This window comes from Rhinopithecus roxellana, chromosome 7, assembly GCF_007565055.1.
Source record: "Rhinopithecus roxellana isolate Shanxi Qingling chromosome 7, ASM756505v1, whole genome shotgun sequence".
NCBI lineage: Eukaryota > Metazoa > Chordata > Mammalia > Primates > Cercopithecidae > Rhinopithecus > Rhinopithecus roxellana.
Window position 1 is genome coordinate 89,308,668 of NC_044555.1, and position 19,923 is coordinate 89,328,590.

The window sequence follows — 19,923 nt, forward strand, 5'->3', positions numbered from 1 at the left end:
TAAAATTCTGAATGGTAAATTTAACATGACCAGAAAAATGATTTATCACTCACATTTTCCTGCATACTCTGGATAAGACCGTCCAGCATCAACAAAACATGGTAAAAAAAAAAAAAAAAAAAAAAAAAAACTATGTGAGAGTCATTGGAAGACAGTATTTGTGGCAGCACGATGGGTGACGCAGTATCATGAGTAATGAAGTAGCCAGCATTAAAGGGTTCTAGGAAACTGTAGGGCAAGAAGATCTGCATGATTTCAATACAAACAATTCCAACAACCCATAGCATTGTGAGTACTATAGCCTCTTGCTACCTCTTTCTCATGAAGGGTAGGGGGCAATGTTATATTATCCAGTGCATTTAACAGTAAAAACAAAACAAAACACTAATAGATGGTACCTAGACCTGAACAAGAAGACATTATGGCTGGACATGACAAAGAATTATCATGTGCATTGATGTGACAATAAACAAATACGTAAATACTGCATCTCTACCTATTATTCTAAATCTTCATCAATAAAATGCTATACCTCTCATTGGTCCATGAATTTTTGTGATACATTTTTTTTTTTTTTTTTTTTTTTTTTTTTTGAGACGGAGTCTTGCTCTGCCGCCCAGGCTGGAGTGCAGTGGCCAGCTCTCAGCTCACTGCAAGCTCCGCCTCCCGGGTTCACGCCATTCTCCTGTCTCAGCCTCCCCAGTAGCTGGGACTACAGGCGCCCGCCTCGTCGCCCGGCTAGTTTTTTGTATTTTTTAGTAGAGACGGGGTTTCACCATATTAGCCAGGATGGTCTCGATCTCCTGACCTCGTGATCCGCCCGTCTCGGCCTCCCAAAGTGCTGGGATTACAGGCTTGAGCCACCGCGCCCGGCCGTGATACATTTTTAATTGAATTGCTTACATAAATAGAGGCCCCATGCCAAATATTTGGCAGGGGCCTTGCACACCATAGGGGCAACCCTAGTACTGAGCAGTGCAAAAGTTCTGTGCTGCTCCAATACGCAATTTCACAATGACACATGGTCTCAGGACATTCTCCTGGACAAGGTCATTTTCATGGTAAGGGCTAAGAATTATTGAGTGCCAGCTTTGTGTTTGGCACTGTACTCAGGGCTTTACATACATTATCTTGTTTTGTACTAGTATTAAACCATGAGAAATAATAAATTGCTTTATTTTAAGCCACTAAGTCTCAGAATAGTTTGTTAAGCAGCAATATATTATTGAAAAACAATCAGCTGAGATTTTTTTCATTGTTTGATTCATTTCCTCTAAACTACTGTGGAGCAGGCAGATCTCAGACTTTTCTATCTCCCTTTCACAACTGCAGAAATTGAGTAGCAGCAAGGAAGGGGAGGAAGATTGACAAGAGCAGGCCAATGGCTTTCCCCTGAGAAGGTGTGAAGGCTGCAGAACCACAATAAAAGGCCTGTCCTCCCAGATTAGATCCAGGGCCTGACCTCCCAAGCATTTTGCCTCACTAACAACTGGGGACATTTCTGAAGTTAACGGACAGTCCGGGGATGTGTGACCCTGAAAACACAACATGCCCAGACCAGGAAAAAAAAAATGCCTTCCTTTTCCTGGAAGTGGAGATATCACACCCTATCTGGGGTCATTTGCTCAAGATCTCAGCATCGCTTGCTGCCAGCTCCCTTCAGATAGAGAAAGCCGGACGGAGCCTTTTCCCCTTCATCATTTGACCTCTACCAAGACAATTTAGGAAAGTCATGATTAGTGCCAGAAGCAGGAAAATGGGAGCCATCTCCTGACAAGTTCACATCAGACAAAATGTTCCAGCTTGAAAAGAGACAGGGGAGTATCAGGAAATTTGTCCTCTCTCCTCCTTGTTAATTAGTCCTTGCTTTTGAATTTCAGGGAGAGGTTCAAGAGACAGGTAAAAAAGAACATACATAAAGCATATGGTATGTTAGATCGTGATAAAGAACATGGGAAAATATGAAGCAGGAAGAGGGGAAAAGGAGCACACTTTGGGTGGTGGTGGTAGCAGTGCATGTTTAAATAAGGTGATCAAAGAAGGCCTAGCACACAGCATTTACCAAACTTCTCCAACCAAAGAAACTCACAGAGCATGTCACAGAAGTTAGGAAATGCTGTTTCAAAAGTAGTTTCAGCTAGGGAGGAGAGGCAGATAAATTAGCAATTGTATTAATGTTTGGCTACTAGTAAGAAAAATGTAAGTGGTTTACACAAGATAGAAGTTTCTTTTTCATTTGCATAAAAGAAGTGTGGACCAGGCAATCCAGGGATGCAGGACACCTCCATGTTGTCATCAGGGACTTGGGTTCCTTTTACCTTTCTGTCCACCCTGGTGAGTTCTTGGCTTCCATCCTCAAGCTTGCTGCATCCCAAGATTTATCTTTATCTCCAGCCATCACACGTATGTTCCAAGCAGAGCTCTCCCTCTTACAGAGTCCGCTCATAAGTCCCACCCAACATGTTTTGCCTACATCTCATTGGCCACTCTCCAGCTAGAAGGGAGGCTAGGAAGGCATTTTAGCCAGAATATGACCTCTCATAATAAGATTAAGTTAATTAGTCTTAGTCTTGCTAAGTAATTGCTAATGGCAATTAGCAATTTGCCTCAGGAAAGAAGGAGGGTGTGGTGGAAGGGACATCCCTGCGTACCAGAGTGCAGCTTTCTCTTTTGACACAGCAGATAGTGCAGCTGCTCACACACCAGTCCTGCAGCTGCATCGTCCATGTTTCCTATGAGAGCCTGGGGTTAAAACTTTGTAGAACACAGCCCCCAGCAGCAAAATCACTATACTCCCATCTTCTGCGGCAATGTACCACCCAGCTCCTGTTTTGTCCATTCACCACATGGCAGCCAGAATGCCATTTTAAAAATGTAAAGCCAGTCACGTCACTTTCCTACTTAAAACTCTCATCACACTTAGAATGAAATCCAAATACAGTGAGATGGACGAGATGGACGGAGTCCATCTTTGACTGCTTCTTCACCACTCCTCCCCTTTGCTCAGGACTCCAGCCACATGGGCCTTTTTGTTACATGAACACAGCAAGGTCATTCCCACCTTAGAGCTTTTATCTGGAATGTTCTTTCCCACATGGCTGGATCCTTCTTATCATCCAGCTCTCCACTAAAATATCTCACTTCCTCAGCAAGACTTTCTTGACTTACTCCTGCTAATGAAGTCCCACCCCTACTAGATAGCCCCTAGCACCTCATTTTATTTTCTTCATGAATTTATAACAAGTTCAATTTAACATGCTCATACATTTTTTTCCTTGTTCATTATCACCATTATTAAGTTCCATGAAGGCAGAAACACTGCTGCTTTTGTTCTCCCCATACCTCCAGCCCACAGTGAATAAAATGCGGAAGACTTTCAATGCTGTGGAATGAATGATATGGTTTGAAGTGTCCTCATTCTCTTAGTCACTCCTCCCCAAACACCCTTCAGCTTGGTAGACACCATCATAAACAGACTCCAAGAAAGACTACCCAATTCCTAGAAGTGTATCATTAACAAAGAACGGTATTGTGTTCTCGGGCATTATGTAATGTCCCCTGTCCTGGCTGAGTGGCTAATTTATATGTGTTTTTGCATGTGGATTCATTGATCCATTTTGAGAATTTTCAGGAATGGGAGCCCTCAGGTCAGAAATCACTGCCCCATAGAATTCCATGTGATGATGTAGGACCATGAATCAAGGCCCCTGCAGCTCAGTAACCCTCAGTCTCCCCAAAACCAATTTGAAATGCCCAAGTATGTATTGGGGATATCTCAAAGCCAAAATGTTTACTACACAACCATTCTTCTAATTTTAATGGTGAGTTTCTGTTTTAAGAAACAATCTAGAAAATTTCAGACTTTTTATTGCATATTATTCCAATTTAAGGGGGGTAATACAGACACTACTATGCATTCACAAAATACCATTTTTTTTCCTCCTGAGCATATAGCTGGATTACAGTTAGGGGTGATTATGTCATTGAGTCTGGCCAATGAAATCTGGGTGAAAGCGATCTATACCACATGATGGACAGGGACTGGATCCCTGAAGAACTGAGTGGACGATCAGCGCCATGGCGGTTGGCAAGAACAAGTGCCTTATGAAAGGCGGCAAAAAGGGAGCCAAGAAGAAAGTGGTTGATGCATTTTCTAAGAAAGATTGGTGTGATGTGAAAGCACCTGCTATGTTCAATATAAGAAATATTGGAAAGACGCTCGTCACCAGGACCCAAGGAACCAAAATTGCATCTGATGGTCTCAAGGGTCGTGTGTTTGAAGTGAGTCTTGCTGATTTGCAGAATGATGAAGTTGCATTTAGAAGATTCAAGCTGATTACTGAAGATGTTCAGGGCAAAAATTGCCTGACTAACTTCCATGGCATGGATCTTACCCGTGACAAAATGTGTTCCATGGTCAAAAAGTGGCAGACAATGATTGAAGCTCATGTTGATGTCAAGACTACCGATGGTTACGTGCTTCGTCTGTTCTGTTTTGGTTTTACTAAAAAACGTAACAATCAGATACGGAAGACCTCTTACGCTCAGCACCAACAGGTCCGCCAAATCCGGAAGAAGATGATGGAAATCATGACCCGAGAAGTGCAGACAAATGACTTGAAAGAAGTGGTCAATAAATTGATTCCAGACAGCATTGGAAAAGACATAGAAAAGGCTTGCCAATCTATTTATCCTCTCCATAATGTCTTCGTTAGAAAAGTAAAAATGCTGAAGAAGCCCAAGTTTGAATTGGGAAAGCTCATGGAGCTTCATGGTGAAGGCAGTAGTTCTGGAAAAGCCACTGGGGACGAGACAGGTGCTAAAGTTGAACGAACTGATGGATATGAACCACCAGTCCAAGAATCTGTTTAAAGTTCAGACTTCAATTAGTGTCACATAAAAAGTGCTGTTTGTGAAAAAAAAAAAAAAAAAAAAAAAAGAACTGAGTGGAGTAGAATCACCCACATTCCCTATCTGAGTTAGAATCTGACATGAACAATAAATAAACTCTCATTGTATTAAGTCACTGGGATTTTTGGAATTGTTTGTTATGACACTATCCTACCTCGACTCATACAGAGGAATAAAATAAAGACCCTGTCATAATAATAATGTTAAATTTTCAAAGAAAAGACAATTCAACTTCCTGCAATCTCAGCCATTTTGGGCTGTTACAAATTATGTAGTTTTAACATCAGTGGAAGACTAGCAAAAAGCTCGCGGCTTCTTAGATGACATAAACATACTGTATTTGCTTTTCAAGTGCTGGAAATGTTTCTAACTAAAACATGAAAGCAATATTTTAACAGGCTGACTTGGGGAAAATGCTCAACATGAAAAGACCAAAATGTTTTTCAAAACGGGAAACAACTCAATATGCTCCCAAAACCCTGGCCAGGCTTTAATTAAGGGACATCCAAAGGGAAGCAAAATGGCTGGACTGAGTCTGAAAGTTCTGAGAAATTTTCTGGTAAGGGTAGGATACTATTTAGTTATCATTTAATTTAATATTTACTTCTAAAGGTATTTTTTAAATTAAGGAAGCTATCCAAAATCTTTATCCTGAGAAGATCCTTTTATCCTTAAAAAGAAAAAAAAAAAAAAAAAAAAAAGCCTCATTGGGATTCATAGGATCAAATGCAATCACTCTTTAACATGGCCACACTTTACCTACTTCTTGCTAACACTGCATATTCAGCCCATTATATCTTCCTAAAGAATTGGAAGACATTTCTGTAGAATTTCAGTTTTTCTTACGTTGACTTCATTTCCATATATTTAGTAATAATAATTAATAGTCATAATAGTATGAGTGCACATCAGAATTGACAAAAAAGCTTTCATAGCCATTATCAAGAGTTCTAGTGCTTGATAATGCTGTAATCCATTTACTGCTGTATTCCATGTGTGACATTTGTACATTTCTAAGTTCTCAACTTCCTAATGTTTCCTGGACTACCACAGCCCTACACACTAATCATATACAGTAATTAGTATACATTAGAATGTATTTTATTCATAAAATATGGATTATTTTCCCAGAAGAACAAAAGTATTAATTATTGCTAACAAAAATTTAACTAGCAATATATATTAAGAATACATTCACCACATTTCTGCAGTTCAAAAATCCTTTGCTGCACTTCTCACTTTTATTTTTTTCTCTTGTCCAGCAGTATCAAGTTTCCAGGTTTCAGGTCTCTAGTTTGAAATCCACAGCCTGCAAATGTTTTAAATAAAGCAGAGCCATATAAAAAGATTAAATGGATACAGACAAGAAAGTTACCTTTGGGTGGTGTCATAGATTTCTGATTAGTGTTCATTTGGCTTTTCCAAATTTTTTGCACTGAGTTCATAATTTGTTTCATGAGTAAAGTAAAAAAATAAATAATTAAACAGAAAGCTCTTCTTTTAGTCACCTAGCTTTGGGTACACAGTTACATCTTAATTCATTTGGCTTCATTTGGTTTTAGTAATCCCTTATCCTCCACTCCTGCTGAAAACAAGTGATACAGTAAACTGCCCTGTGTCAAGCAGAATTCTTCTTCCTCTTTCAAAGAAGACTGTGTAGAAATGAACATTTTTTTCGAAGCACCTGTTTCCTTTCAATGGGATGACAGATAAAGTTTGATTGAGAGAAATGCCAATCATGTCATGAGGCAGATGGATTAACTTTCTAATGTTTCTTTCCTGACAGTAAATCTCAAGTTTTACTCCTATGCTTAGCAAAATATTTTTAGAAATATCGTTTGTTCAATAGAGATGATGCCTTTTACTACTTCTTAGAGCAAACCATTGATCCCTATCACCATGGCATTAGGTAGGCCTCACAAATCATCCAGGCATCTGCCCTCAGTCTCGAATAAATCACTGACAAAGCAGTAAAGAAAAGGGAAATGCCAATCGGAACTAGGCAGTCAATAGGACAAGATTTTTCAGTGTCTCTATTTATGACATTTCCTTTCACTTAAAGACATTGGTTATTCTAATTTTTTTTTTTTTTTTTGAATTTCCTCTTGAGAACTTCTCTCATAAACTATATTTTAGCACACTACGAATTTTCCCAGCTGGCATTTTTGAGTTCTTAAAAAATCCTGGCCGGGCGCGGTGGCTGAAGCCTGTAATCCCAGCACTTTGGGAGGCCGAGACGGGCGGATCACGAGGTCAGGAGATCAAGACCATCCTGGCTAACATGGTGAAACCCCGTCTCTACTAAAAATACAAAAAACTAGCCGGGCGACCTGGCGGGCGCCTGTAGTCCCAGCTACTCGGGAGGCTGAGGCAGGAGAATGGCGTGAACCCGGGAGGCGGAGCTTGCAGTGAGCTGAGATCCAGCCACTGCACTCCAGCCTGGGCGACAGAGCGAGACTCCGTCTCAAAAAAAAAAAAAAAAAAAAAAATCCTATAGAGATTCATACTAAATATCATCTAGAGTAAATTTTAAAATAATAGGTTATGGGTCAGGCACGGTGGCTCACGCCTGTAATCCCAGCACTTTGGGAGGCTAAAGTGGGTGGATCACAAGGTCAGGAGTTCGAGGCCAGCCTGGCCAACATGGTGAAACCCTATCTCTACTAAAAATACAAAAAATTAGCCAGGCGTGGTGGCGGGCGCCTGTAATCCCAGCTACTCAGGAGGCTGAGGCAGGAGAATTGCTTGAATCTGGGAGGTAGAGGTTGCAGTGAGCCGAGATCGCGCCATTACACTCTAGCCTGGGTGCACAGCAAGACTCCGTCTCAAAAGAATAATAATAAAATGATAGGTTAAGGAACTATAAAATGTATAAACTTTACATAAATGTGCAGACACACATATTGGTATTTATTGATTTAATTTTGAAGTTCCTATCTTTAAAAAGTATCATTTCTCCAACTTAAAAATTCTCTACTTTGTTTACATTCATTTTACTATCAGGGAGGCCTGGATGAAATTCTTTCTGGGATATTTCATTATCTTGTTTATATTTTATGTGTTATGTATTATGTTATATTACTATATAATTTTATATATTTAACTTAATATTTAATTAGTATTAATTTAATGGTAAGATAGTATTTCCTATTTAAAAATTCCAATCTCATATTTGATTCAAAGTCTTCATCCAAGCCAGGCTTATTAGTGGCACCAGAGGCCTGGAGCAGAGGTGAGACCAAAGTGAGGGGACCTTCTGTCTTATACACCATCTTCTTTTCTTCTGAGCCTCCTCTGAATTGAAGGTGGTGGAGAGGGATAAGAGAAAGAATTTTTTTTTCATGTCTTCCCTCTTCTTTATTGGTTATAATGGCAATTATCTTAACAGTAGTGGCAATGGTGGTAAGGTCACCATCCCTTTTCTATGGGCGTCACTGTTCTGTCTAACTCTGACTGCCCTGGGTTCCCTCTGTGAGGCAAGAATTAAAATGCTGGCTCTCTGAGGGGGAAAGAGCATATTCATTCTTCAGAGGACCCCATGGGAGGCCTCCCCTGAATAGCACCCTAGAATGGAAGATCCAGCTGAAGTTGGCCTCGTTCTTGCCCCTCCTGAGCACCCTCCCCATGGTGACTTGCTGACGGAACTCCCTCACCAAGCTAGCAGCCCTCTTAGGGATATAATCAACAGAAATTCATCTCTAGCCACCTTCTGTAGTAACCACTTAGGCACAGGAGACTCCCACACTCTGGCCATGCCAAAGAGTGGGAATGCTCATACATCTAGCACTCTGCCTCTCAGTTCTTAACACCTCACCCTAGATTGTCAGACAGGAGATAACCTTACTCCCTGATTTAGGGCAGAGGGGTTGCGACACTTCTCCAGCCTCAATCTTGTACAAAGGAGATAGATGAGTTCTCTTTGTCAACCGAAACTCTGACATCTTGAAACAATGAACCTGCTTTCTGGCTGCCTAATCTGTGGGGTATCTCTAAGGGAATGAGAGCAATCCCTTATTAAAAACAACAACAACAACAACATAACTACTGTATTCTGTACAGATAATTCCTACCATCCCATCCAGAAAAATACTGCTGACCTTTTGGACATCAGCCCTGCAAAAAGCAGAACCCAGAGCATTTTTTGCTCACAACTTTTTATCTAAGATAAACACAGAAACAGCTATGTGTAATTTATGTAGCACATGCTTAGAAAAATCATCAAATTGAGCCAAATTATCTGCGAAATAAGAAGCTTTTAATTATTCTATATAACTTGATTATGAACCCCACTCCATAGCCCCTTGGGAAGAAACTTGCTAAAATATGTGTTAATACTTTGCTCCAGAAGTAGGTCTGGGAAACCCCAAAAGTGGTCCAAAATTTGAGATTCTAATCACAAATGCTGTGGAAAATACCCATTTTGAAGGGTAACTTGAAGTGGGCTAGGCAAATATGCCCTCCGCAACACACACATATTATCTATAGATATAGATATATACACTCTTTATATATAAATATATATATTGACAACACACACACTATATATAGTGTGTGTGTATGTGGTATGTTTATTTACAACAGTTAATAATTTTCTGTTTATTAACAACAATTCTCTAATGGGATTCTGTGTTTTTAAATCTTTTTTTACACCATTGTATATTTTTCAAATTTCTACAATGAATATACTGATAATAAGATGAATGATGACATTGATTAAATTATTACATTTGCCAAGCACAATGATAAACTTTTATACATATAGGTAGTTTAAACCTCAAAACAGGACAATGAGATAGAAACTATGACTAACCTCATTTTATAGATGGAAAAACTACTACTTAGAGGTTCTTCATTGCACAGCGAGGAAGACAGAACAATTAACAGGTGGCAAAGCCACCGTGTAAGTTCATGTCAATCTGACTCTACATTTGTGTTCTTTCCACTATACCATGTGACATAACTGAAGTGAAAGATCCTTAGTGGGGCCACAGATCAGAAGTGGCTCAATCATAATCAGCACACCCAGGAGGTTTCTTCTCATGACATGGGATGTAAAATAGCGCTCTCCACTAGAAGTCAGAACGGGAAATAAGCAGAGGACACGAAGATTAAGTGTCTGAAAAGTCAGCTTTGTTTCTCCTACAAAGCACATAAAGCAATGTACAGTGAAGGGAGGGGAGCAATTTGGGTATAGACTTGAGACTATACTAAAGCATGGCTGTGGAGAAAAGGTCAATTCAGGAAAGCCTCACCAATCAGAGGTCCAATTTGCAGCTGCCTCAGTCAGCTGTAACCCAGGGAACCCCAAAATTTGTTTAAAGGACTTTCAGCAACACATATGCCCCAAAAAGCTAGGAACTTAATCATATGAGAAATATGTAGTGACACCACTGGCCTCCTCCAAATGACTATGTTTGCAGAGAACAGCAGTAGATTAGAAATAGCAACACACTGACAACCAACGAAAGTCCACCGGGGCAAAGGAACATGAGATCAACAGAACAGGTGGAAGAATTGTTCAAGCAGAACAGTTGGGCCAGGGGTAGACATTCAGTGAAAGGACCACCTGAGTTCTCCGTATTTTGGCAGCCCCCGAAGACATCACTGCAAGGCAGCACAATAGAGAAACAACATTAGAACAAGAAAGAATAGAAGTCACTGGAGGTATCCTAGATCCCACCTTGTTTTACAGCTAAATTGATGAAAGGAAAAAACTCTTGCCACTCAGAATTACAACCCTTAGTCATTAAGAAACAGTGATTTTGTCAAAATATTATGTTTAAAATGGTTACCAAAAAAGTAAAAATAAGCCTAATGGCATTTACACACACCAACTTCTACTTTGTGAAAAAACATTACTTTGTAAAATATCTTGTGCTCTGATGAGGTCAGACATATGAGTCTTTACGGTGAAACCTGGTAATGATATTAGTAGAGGACATTTAACTTTTTCAAAGAAAATCTCTTTTCATCGTCACACTTTTCATTTGAGATTGCCAGGGCACGGATTTGATATAATTATCTTCACTTTATAGATTTGTCTCAGTGAAGCCACTTAAGATTGGTAGAGCCACTGTTAAAACCCGGGTCTCCTAATGCACAACTCTGGGCATTTTCTTCTGCGTTTCACTGCCCAGTAACTTCTTTGAGTGGGTACAGGGGAATGCTAGGAAATTAAATGCGTATCTAAGGACAGCCGGATATGCAATACTATGTATGCATTCATTCATTCAACAAGTATTCATTAAGCATCTAAATTAGTTAGCTATTGCCACAAAAATACCACTCCGCCAAAAAAACACCCCCAAACTACGTAGCTTTAAACAAGTCATTATACTCTCACAGATTTGAGTGTTTGATGAGAGTTAACTAATTTAGGATGGACTCAGCTGAGTAACTCTGCTGATCTCAGCTGGGAGTGAGCTGATCTGGCCTGGCTTGGCTGTGGTGGTTAAGCTCTGTTCCACATGTATCTCATTCTCCTCCTGGGACTAGAAGGTGAGCCCAGTCCTGCACCTCTCATGGCAACAGCAGAGGCACAAGAAGAAAAGCATCATTTTCAGGTGCTTTCTAAACTTTTGTTCTGCCTTTTAAGCCTCTGGCCTGCTCACATTCCATTGGCCAAAGCGAGTCACATAGCCAAAGTCAAAACCAAGAGGCAAGAACACAGCATCTGTCTCTTTAATGGGACAAACTGCAGAGTCAGATAACATAGGATGTGGATAGGCGGGAGTGAAGAATTGGGACCATTAATGCTGCCAATATCTACCATAGTCCAGGCACTGTGCAAAGCCCTGAGGAAGCCCCAACCATAACAGAAGCTGGCCTCCTGATGCTTACAGTCAAAAACAATGATTAAACATCCATACATATGAATTCCACTGCAGCCTGCTACAACTGTAACAACATTTAATAATGAAAGTAAATCTGCTACCCCCGTTATATTTTGCATTTCTGGAAGGAATATGTGCTTTGAGGGGTTATCCATTATTTTGAACTCTCTTCACATTGCTTCCCTTCTATTGTCATACATTATCAAGATGATCTCATATGACGTATTTGTTCAAGTGAATAATGGTATTTATTTAGAGAACCAATGAAATAGCACTTCTCCGCTGTTTCGGCTACATGTTAGTGTGAGATTCAGCAGGTAGGATGGAAAAATTCTCACCTTAAGAAGCTAAAGATCCACATTCCAGGGCTCCACCCCATATAAGCATCCTGACAATAATCTTGTTTGCATCACAGGAGTTGTTACTTAACTCAAAAACATTTACTGAGAGCCATCTATGTACCAGGCTCAGTGATCAGGGTTTTTCCATCTAATGACTCATCTAATACTCGGGATAACCTTGTGAGTAAAACTAGTACAAAATTTATCCCATATTCAACAAATGGTTATTAAAGCACAATTATATGCCAGCCACTGGGTCTGCCAGATGAGAAATACATATTTCTGGCCCTCCAGAAGTACACATCCTATTAAAAGACAGACCTGTAAACAATACAATTAAAATATAATGAGGTAAGTGCCTTTATAGGAGATAATGTACTTTAAAACATTATGCAAATATAAGGTATTATAATTAAGCATAGCTGTAGGTCTCAAAGACCTCATCCTGTTTTCAGAAGTGCGTCATTTATCTGCAAGGAAGTCTGTGGTACTGAGACAACTTGAAGTGGATGGAGGAATACCCTGATTCCAAAACCATATGCCATCACCGTTTCCACTTTCTGAGAAAACACGATTAAAAGGAAAAATAAAAGCATGATGCTTGCCAGCCAAGCAGATAAATGACAATCTTGAGGATTCAAGTGGAGACTCAAGAAACATATGTGCCCAAGACAGGGAATGAGAAAAGAGCAGTGAAAATTTCAAAAAGCTCAGAGATTGAGAGAACCCAGGTCATAAACCTAAAAAAAAAAGAAAGTGGAACATGGGGTGACCTTTTCTGGGCATCGGTTCTAACTCCCTTGATAGGAAATCAATGTCCATTCCAGACACAAATAAGAGTTTATCACCTCCAGCACTGTACAGATAATTGTTTAAACAACCAACCAACCTATATATTTATCCCCCCTACAAATTGTTCCCTCCTCTACTTCTTTCCTTCCTTCCCCAAATACTTCCTAAAGGAAGCATGCTAATTGCTGGAAGGTACATGATAACATCAGCCACTGAATCAGCTTATCTTATCAAAAACTTTCACTGACAAATATGAAATGTTTTTAATAAAACACACATCCTCGGACATAAAAGGAATTATTTATCATAAACTTAAAACTCCTATAAAGCCCAATCACTGATGATTAGAAATGTTACTTAGTATATCAGTGCCACAATCTCAGTACTGCTTTCATTAAATGACTTTGCCAAAGTTATGAAACCTTCATAATTCCATGAAAAATGGGTGTTTCTAACAATACCATGTATAATTAAGCGTACATTGTTGCGCAGTTGGAATATTCCATTATCACCTGCATCAGCCTCAAAGATCAATTTGCATGCATGGATCAAAGAGAATCTTACAGCTTGCTGGTTCATTTAAAAGTGAACCGGGAGGATTTTAAGACCTTATTACATCCTCAAATTAATAAAATAAGAATGTTTTTACTTGTAAACAGCCAAGTATTTCATAAGGGATTATATGGGAACTGCATTTATCTATTGCTTGAGTTTAACTTTTCTGATAAGCGTACTTTCATTACTTATCTCTCTCAAGCCTCAATATTCTTAAATCTTCTTCAAATTAACGACATATTTTAAAGTCAAATCAAAATTACAGCATTCCAGCCGGGCGCAGTGGCTCATGCCTGTAATCCCAGCACTTTGGGAGGCCGAGGCGGATGGATCACCTGAGGTCAGGAGTTCAAGACCAGCCTGGCCAACAGGATGAAACCCCCTCTCTAGTAAAAATACAAAAATTAGCCGGATGTCATGGCAGGCACCTGTAATCCCAGCTACTTGGGAAGCTGAGGCAGGAGAATCGCTTGAACCCAGAAGGCAGAAGTTGCAGTGAACCAAGATCACGCCACTGCACTCCAGCCTGGGCAACAGAGAGAGACTCTATCTCAAAACAAAAACAAATTATATTTTTCCATTCCATTTAACATGCAAGGTTTCAGTGGGTCCTCCAGAAGTGCAAGACTGGAGAAAATACTGCTGACATGAAGTAGCAACTAAAGTCCTCTCATCTGCATTTTGTGCAACATCTTTCCCCTAATGGAAGCCGAGGCTTCCAATACGCCAGACTGAATAGAACAGGCTGAATAGGCCAGGCAGAATAGGCCAGGCTGAATAGGAATGGAAAGTAGAAACTAAGGCAAAGGATAAAAAAAGACCCACTCCCATTGGTGACCAGGCATCACTGTGATGTTCCATTACCTATTGTCTCTCAGCTCCAAGCCCACCATCCTATACTCTCCCCTGTGATCCTAGGGCTGGGACTCTGCAAGCCATGTTTCTCTGAGTCCCTTGCTTGCTGGCTTCCTGTCCAGTTCCACCATCAGGAGATTGAATGCATGTGGAGGATCTCCCAGAGGAGTGTGGCTGGATGGGGAAAGGGATGTCCTACTTCTTTCCCAGGTTCTGTCAGCATCTCTCTAATAGCAGCCTCACTTTACACCCTCAGAGGTGCCAGCAGCAGCTGGAGGACCAGCCATCTGTGCTCCCTAACTCACTGGGCCATGCCATCTGGGCTATTGGAGCACCCACTAGATCACCCACTCGTTGGCCCACGTACCAGAGGCAGGGCACCTACTCCACAAAGGTGCAGTCACCAGTCCCAGAAGGGCCCTTCCCCAAGCTCCTGGATTCTAAAACAGCACATCTTCCCTCTTGTTCTCCCAGCCCAGGGGCATTGCTTCCTGCAATTACTATCTCTGGTTCCCTCAGCTTCCCCTTTTGCTCTTTAGCCTTCCAGTGCTGGTGTAGCCAATTCCTGTGTTAAATCCCTTCTGTTTAAATTCCCAGTGTACCTTTTTTTTTTTTTTTTTCCCTTAACTAGATCCTGACTGATATATTCATCCAGGCAGTGATGCTCAATGAAGAAAAAGTGGATTTTTCCATTGCTGGTGAGAGATTGGGGAAAGGATCAATATGCTATTTTTAGAAGCTGTAGAGGTGATTCTGATAATACTTCAGTTCCCTGCCATTGTTCTTTCTTATCCTTCAACTGTAACATGGTTTTCCAGCCATCTTACAAGGTCATACTGGGTACATCTAAAGGTGGCACCAGTGGAAGAAATACAGACAGTTTGACTTATGATGGTTCAACTTACGATTTTTCAACTCTATAATGGTGTGAAGGTGATATGAATTCAATAGAATCCATAATTTGAGTACCCATATGACCATTCTGTTTTTCACTTTCAGTACAAGTATTCAATAAACTACATGAAATATTCAATACTTTATTATAAAATAGGCTTTGTGTTAGACGATTTTGCCCAGCTATAGGCTAATGGAAGTGCTCTGAGGACATTTAAGGTAGGCTAGGCTAAGCTATGATGTTTGGTAGGTTAGGTAAATTAAATGTATTTTCCCCTAAATGATATTTTCCACTTAGGATGGGTTTATCAGGATGTAACTTCATTGTAAGTTGAGGAGCACCTGGATATGAGAGTCTACAAGGAGTCCCTTTATCCATTAACCCCCCAGGTAAATCCACCTATTGCATGTGTCAATAATGGTGATTTGAAATGATGCTAGACCAGGTACAACCATATCTCACTCACCATGCCTTTCGGAGGCTGCCCCCACCTGCCAGTTAAGGGAGGTGGCACATAAGGTACCAACCTTCGTAGGAATTAAAGGCCACCCATATAATCATGCTTATACTCTGACATGAGGACATAGTCAATACTACAAAGGGAAAAAATAAGCAGAACTTCAGCCCACAGCTTAGGAAAAGGTTCCCAGCCCTTGATCCTTAACAACCTCATCAGTAATTGCACTCCAGAAAATAGCACTACACACTTTCACCGCAGCACAGACCTTAGCCCAGAAATAAATTCAAGCTAAAAGAGTCATTTAGAAAACTGGATATTCTTTCAGGGTATTCACACAAGAATACCATAATTATTTGTTATATCTGTAGAGTATCTTTATTTCTCTAGTGTGTTTGTTGTGTTGTATTTCAATTAAATATTAACCAACGAATCTTTCAAGAAATATAAAAAGGTAATTCCCTAGGTAAGTAACTTTAGTTTTTTAAAAAAGATCACTTCCAAAAATATTAATGCAATGCATCAAAGTGAGCATTTGAAAAGTAAACTCAGGCAGATGTCGACTGCAGCATTTAGCCCTCTTTCTGAGCATCACTAGGCCCCTCATGCCCAGAGCTAATACGACCTCAAGAAAATGAAGCCAGTCTTTGGCTCAGCAATGTAGAGGTGGTAGGGGGAGTTGGGAATAAATGGTAATAGTTTGCAGTCAAACCCAAAGCAAAATACAAGCCAGCCAAAGTAAATATTTCTGTTTCTTACGCTTCCAGTTGACATTTGTACGTCAGGATAAGGCCTTACCCTGATAAATAATTTTTTGAGTTAACAGCCCTTGCTTTAGTTTACCTTTTAGTGGGGAAAAAAAAAAAAAAAACACATATGCATACAAAGGAAATGAAGCATAAGACAAATGTTTCACAACAGTTCTATTTTATTTACCAGTTCCTTAGGCTAGTTACTGGTTCATCTTAAATTCTAGTCCTTACCACCCCACCCAGCCTCCACTGCACACAACATGCATCCTCCTCACACATCTAAAGCTTTTCACATCAGTATTTCCTCCGGTATTTATCGCTATTCATCTCAACTCTTCTGTACAATATGCCTTTCAAGTAGGGTCAGTATCATAAACCCTAATTTATAGAGCAATTTGCATTCAGTGTAACAGCTCTTCAGTTATAGCAAACTATAGCAGGAGAAAAAATATTTTTTGATAAATTTGTCGGTTTGAATCTGTTTTTATCTTCCCTGTCAACTGTGGGAAAGTTGTATGTAAAGTACGATTGTTTACATACAATCAATTGTATGTAAACATCGATTGTTCTGTGATATCTTTGACAGATTGTTAAATCTGTCAAAGATTGTTTGTGGTATCTTTGACATTTGTTGAATCTTCAATGTCAATTGTTCTGTGATATCTTTGACATTTGTTGAATCTTCCCCCCAAAATCCTGCCAGTTTATCTATAGAACACGAAAGGGGCTAGTGTTGGCTGATATAACATATCTGTTTGCATACAGGCCACATTATTTCTTAATTCGTCTATTTGTTTGTACTTGTTGAAGATAAGCATGAGTCCCGAACATTTATTGTATGTTATATGTCCTGTAGATCTGCCTGAATTGTCACTGGTTGGAACTGTAAGCCTCAAACAAAGTAACACATTTTGTGGCCATTCCTAGCATGGTGGCAGATACACAGAGGTCCTCAGTATGGCAGATTCTGTTGGTGCCCTATCTACACCCTCCTGCTGTTCTTTGTTCTCTCAAACACTTACGGCTTTTGAGAAAAATCTTTGTGGCTCTCTGCCTGAAGGTTCTGTCTAGCCGCAGGAACATGCTCCGTGTGCACGTGGGGCAGGCTGAAAGGGCCAAGAATCAACATCCCTCCTCCAGCGGCTGTCAACCAGTGAAGGATGGAAGTAGACAGATACATACCTCAGCTTCCTCACCTCTTAGGTGGGACAACTCTGAAGCATGTTGTATACAATATCCCAGAGGTCCGCATAATAGGACTGATGGTCAGTTACCCACAAAGGTAACCCTATCGGTAATGTGCCTGTATTGGCTTCCTTCTCTTACCTATCTCACTTCCCATCTCTTTTCTCAGTGCTTCCTGGAACCACCTCCCAAGTAAAATATTTATATTCATGTTTTACCTCAAAGTCAGCTTATGAGGGACCTCATCCCACAACTACTCAACAAATGTTTTCAATGATGTGCATAGGTTTTTCTGCCCTACAAACTTAATTTTTTTTTTTTTTTTTTTGAGACAGGGTCTCATTCTGTCACCCAGGCTGGAATGCAGTGGCTCCATCTCAGCTCGCTGCAACCTCTGCCTCCCAGGTTCAAGCAATTCTCCCACCTTAGCCTCCCCAGTAGCTGGGACTACAGGGTGCACCACTATGCCTGGCTAATTTTTATATTTTTTGGTAGAGAAGGGGTTTCACCATGTTGGCCAGGCTTGTCTCAAACTCCTGACAGCTGATCCACCTGCCTCAGCTTCCCAAAGTGCTCGGATTACAGGCATGAGTCACCACACCCAGCCTGCCCTACAAACTTGAAATATGAAAGGTCTGATATTTGGCAATGTGGCAACAAAACAATGACCTTGGAGCTTTGTCTTCAAAACACATCACCAAATCCCTTATAGAAAATGTAGGCAGGCACCAAAATTTACCACATATTATTACTAATAAAAACACACTTTTGACCCACAGGTCAGTGAAGCATTTGATAATGAAAAACCTTGATTAAATTGGGGCCTGAACCAGTGGAATTTAGTCAACTGCCCCACTCCACTCCCCGCCCTCACCACATCCCACCACCCAACACAGACATCGGTAATGCTGCCTAGACAAATGGTCCCAGCTCCTCAAACCATGTATCAATTAACAGCCAGGAATTTACACAGAAGCAGAGGAGGCTCACATAAACAACAATCCAAGATTCCAACCCTTTCTGTGTGGGCATTTTGATGTTATTGAAACCACTGCGTAGTCCTAAGGCCACATAACAGGAAAGCACAATGAGGCCATAAGGTGGCAGAGAGTGACCACTTGACTGGATTCAGCACCAAGAACCCAGCTTGGAAGGGGACAGTCACTCAGAGTCCTCTGGGAAGCTGCCATTGGAATTTGTCCCCAGCTACAGATCACTCTTGATTGAGTCTAGTACTGAAAAAAGAAGGGTCCTCCCTTGGGCTCATTCAACAAATATTAGCAAGCCAGTTAGGCACTGAGGATTCAATGGTGAACAAAACAGACCTATCTCACCTTTGTGGAGCTTACAGCGTAGTGTGGAAGACAGATATTAAGTAACGAAATACCCACAAAACAGTAAATGCCTACAAAGATTAAGGGTAAAGGGAAATCTAAACAATATTAGGAGTAAGAAGTTCTCAGTGCAAAGGGAATATATAAGGGGCAGGCCAGAAGAAACAGCATGTGTGAAGGCAGGGAATGTGAGATTTTTAAAGGAACAAGAAAATTGGCTAAAAACCTTAACCAATGTGGCTAAGGTCAGGGGAGAGAGAAAAGGCAGGGGGAGGACTTAGAACATTGTCCGACACATAGCTAGTGTACAATAAATATTAGCTATTGAGGGACGCTTTAGAAAAGCCTTCCCTTCCTCAAACGAAACTCCAACTCGGGGTAAATCTTCACAACTCCAATATTATTCTAGAAATGCTACTGTCTACTTGATGGTCATTAAGTAAATTAAAATTGTCCACTGATTTACCAGTGGATCTCTAGCTTCTCATTAGAAATACATGGGGAGATTTTTAAAAATACTGTTTCTTGTAAAGATGAATAGCCTCAACCATCCAGACTGAATGCAGGAGCAGATATGAGAATCCAGCTGTCTTCTATTCAGCCAAACATTAAAGAAATTTGCAGAAATACAAAATGATACCACTCTTTTCACGACTTATTTTTTGTTTTGGAAAACACATTTTATAATAAATATTTATGTTAATATGTTAAAAAATACTGCTTCTTTGACATCCCCGCTCCACCCAACCCACTAAATCAGAAACCTTAGGAGATGCGGCCTGAGTATTTAAAGTTCCCCAGCTGCTCTTACATGTGGCCAGCTTTGCGAACCAGGACAACATTTTTTTTTTTTTTTTTTTTTTTTTTGAGACTGAGTCTCGCTCTGTTGCCCAGGCTGGAGTGCAGTGGCCGGATCTCAGCTCACTGCAAGCTCTGCCTCTCGGGTTTATGCCATTCTCCTGCCTCAGCCTCCCGAGTGGCTGGGACTACAGGCGCCCGCCACCTCGCCCGGC

The 19,923-nt window shown here is 40.5% G+C and overlaps 1 pseudogene across 1 annotated transcript; it reads left to right on the forward strand.

Annotated features, from left to right (window-relative positions):
- Window positions 1-4,073: 4,073 nt before the first annotated feature.
- LOC104671516 lies at window positions 4,074-4,931 on the forward strand (annotated as a pseudogene). The gene has a single exon (XR_749292.2). The product of XR_749292.2 is annotated as a 40S ribosomal protein S3a pseudogene (transcript).
- Window positions 4,932-19,923: the final 14,992 nt, after the last annotated feature.